This window comes from Belonocnema kinseyi, chromosome 6 (genome assembly GCF_010883055.1).
Source record: "Belonocnema kinseyi isolate 2016_QV_RU_SX_M_011 chromosome 6, B_treatae_v1, whole genome shotgun sequence".
Classification (NCBI taxonomy): Eukaryota; Metazoa; Arthropoda; class Insecta; order Hymenoptera; family Cynipidae; genus Belonocnema; species Belonocnema kinseyi.
The window spans coordinates 23,245,172-23,248,727 of NC_046662.1; the positions used below are offsets into that span (position 1 = coordinate 23,245,172).

General features: G+C 32.6%; 1 pseudogene; it reads right to left on the reverse strand.

The window, feature by feature from the left end:
- LOC117175297 overlaps window positions 1-3,556 on the reverse strand; it is a 32,187-nt pseudogene that overhangs the window by 27,511 nt on the left and 1,120 nt on the right.

The window sequence follows — 3,556 nt, forward strand, 5'->3', positions numbered from 1 at the left end:
AGAAAAACAACACAAGCTATATAGTCAAAACTGTGAACATATGATCGTGACGAGTGTACCAACACAACAAAACAAAAAATTTAAAACTTGAATGTACGTAGCGCGCGAAAATTGAAAAGTCACCTTACTTATTGAAGACACCTCGTATGTTGTAGATTGATATTAGATTTTAGGCAAAATTTTATTATTGTTTGTAGCAAAATAATGGTGGGTCCAGCCTTAACTCATGTAATGGCTTGGGCAAGTACAGGAAGTACGTGGGTTGCACCACCATATCCAAGTTTACGAGAACTTCCTCGACTTATTCATTTTCCAAAATCTCCAGAAGAACTAGTTGATCCCAGAGTTTATGAAGAAAAAGTACTATTCATGTTTTATTTATGAGTTAAAGCTTAGCATAGTAAAATTAATTAAATATTAGAGATCACTTTTACGAATGCATTATTTTTTGTTCTTTATAGCGATGTCCAGTCGCCATCGAGTCGTATTGTGCAAAGATTTTGGAAGATATAGGTCCGACCGATCAAAATGCCAGTTGTGAACTCTTAACTCCAAAAAAAAGTGCAAAATATTATTTTCAAAACAAACAAAAAAATAAATGAAGGAAAAGTTGTTTTGGGTTAGATGTTTTATTACCCAGTTCAACCTTTTCTCTTTAAAAATCCCACCGTTTAGTTAAAAAATCATCTTTTAGAATTAAAAATTCAAATAATTTTTTCAAAATTTCATCCTAGTAATAAGTGTTATCATGTTTTATTGAAAATTCAACTATTTTGTTAAAAATTAGTAATTTTGGATTTAAAATTTATCATTTATGATAGCAGTTGTCTATATTAGTTGAAATAAATAAGTATAAAGTTTTTAAACTTTGGTCTTACATTTTTTATTCTGCTTATAAAATATTGTACATTAAAATATTAAATTCTGATCTTCAAATATGAACAGTCAGGGAAAATAAAAAATTGGCCGGATAAAAATCAGCGAATTTTGAAAATGAATTTTTCCAGACACACTAGAATTATTTGAAAACAGATCAACTAATCTGTATATATCTCGAGAACTCGTTTTTATATTAATAAAAATGAAAAAGCCTGAAATGTATGGCGATTAATATTATTAAATATTTAAATCATGCAAGTGATTTTTTAATTATTTTCATAAATATAATATCATGATTTCGTCTTCTTAATTGTTTAATTATTGTATTACCGCAATTTAAACAGATTATTTTGTACATGAAAATACGATGTTAGAAATTAGCAACTCACATACCAGTCCTCGAGTTCAGTCAAACGATTAGCAATCACAAAACCACCTGACCAGCACCAACGACCCTAAAGTCAAATTTCTTAGGTCTAGGATTTTCTGTCTCTAGTTTGAAGATAGAAAAATAATAATTAAATCTTTAAAGAAAAAATATATGATTTAAATACCAAACAAAAAAATTATTTGCAGTAAATATTTATATTTTTCGAAGTCCCACAGTACCTTACCACAATGCACTGGTTCTACTTAATAACATAAAGTAAAATAACATCATTGGAATTAACGGTAACATTACCTGATTGCAACATATTATTAATTTACAATTGTCATTCCAATATTCGATTTCGCTTATCCATTAACAATCGAAATACCTTCTGTCTACTTATGAAATGAATTAGAAATAAACATAATATTACCATAATATTACATAATTGTGCCGGAAATTAAATAATTAATGTAAATGAATCAGAATTTAATAATATAGAACTCGTTAAAATGCAAACTATTGAAAAGACGTATGTGCACTTCAATACATTTCTAAGCGAAATTATTATTTACCCTCCCAAAATTTATTTCACAGAATTTAATTGACCTCTAGGAAATTTAACTCCTGTTTTCATGTTCAAAAAACATCTTACCATACTTAATATCATACTAGTTGGGTTCAAAATTTAATTAAATTGTTGCTCTTAAACCACCTGTAATAAGTGGTTGTAAATGTAGTATTAAGACTCAAAATAGCTGCGGCCGACTTTATCACTGCTCAAAGATTAATTTTGCAGTCTTATTTGATTATTGAGGGCATTTAAACAGGAGTCAGATAACACTGTGATCTCTCAATCACGGCATAATGAGAAAGTGAAGCTGATGGAAAATGCCATTAGTGACAATTGCATTATTTCACAGGAAACAAATTTTTTAAAGAAATAGAGTATCATTCATGATACTGCTATCAGTAATACGTTCTCTAGTTATCAGATCATCTTCATACAAATTGTCATGGTTGCTTTATTTTTCTTAATTGACATCACTTCATAAAATTTATTTAAATTTTATCTTTTCTTGATAATAACTTTTATTGCTGCCATTTAAACTGTGAGATTTCAGTGGATCACTTTAGGAGAGTATGTTTATTATAGAAATAATTATTTAGTTAGCGCCTCTTTCTGTATAGCAGATGTATTTTCTTAGATAGTTTAATGCTTGAGAGTAGAATATTTTCGTCTCGGGATAAATATTTAAATATTTGATGTAATTTTATAGAAAATAAAAAATATAAACCTAGTTTATTATGAAATTCACTTTCCACAAGAGTACACCTTGTTATAAAAAATAAATATGATTAAAATAAAAGATTAAAAAAGCAACTACTTTAAAAAACCCCTTTAAGTGTTATATTCCTAAGGATTTTAATGTTATTTCTAATTATCATAAATAAAAAGGCACTGAAAAATAAATAATATCCTTTTGTACTTTACCTTTCCTCTTTTAAGAATTGGAGAATATGTTATTTAAGATTTCCTTACTAATAAACTTCGTGTCACATGTCGAATGCGGGACGCGTACTGTCTTGTCCACTCTATCTTAATGGCGAGGTCGGATTCTTCGGAAAAATGTCCACGAAACTCGTCGTTGGTCTTAGTGTCGCCTCTCTTCCTCTGTTGACGGCTTGTTCTAGCTGTCGTAGAGTAGGCGCTCCTCTTACAAAGCCTCTTTTTTGGAGTACTTCGGCATGGTTTCGCAGACGTTGATGCGAAAAGTGCGATAGCTTCAGGTGTTTCTCGCACTACAGAGCCTGAAGTTGTGCCATGTAAGCCCGTTCCGGGGCCACAGTCGCACCGTAGCACTCTAGCAAGTCGCGATTAAGTTGCTCCGTCCACCTAAAAGTCCCGACATTCCGTCGATCCATCGAATTGAATTCATCTTTATTGGCTCCCCCAGCTCTAGAGTGGTCCGCATTGTTGGCCGACACATTGTCGGAAGCACTGCGCGTAATGTTGTTTTGGATTACACTTACTACAACTATGTTTGGTGTTGTCATTGTTGTTCCCACGAGAAGCTAGGAAAAGAAGCTCGTCCATTTTTGTACAGCCCGCATGCAAGGATAAGGCTGCGTACTCTGAGAGGTCGCCCGGTACCTCAGAGTCACCATTCTAGACATCTCACCCAGGTGCCATACAGCTTTCGGCCGAAGGAATTAACCCCAAGCGGAGGTGTGAAAACCGTGCCGAAAGCTGAATGGCACCTGGGTGAGGTGTCTAGAACGGTGACTCTGGGATACCAGGCGACC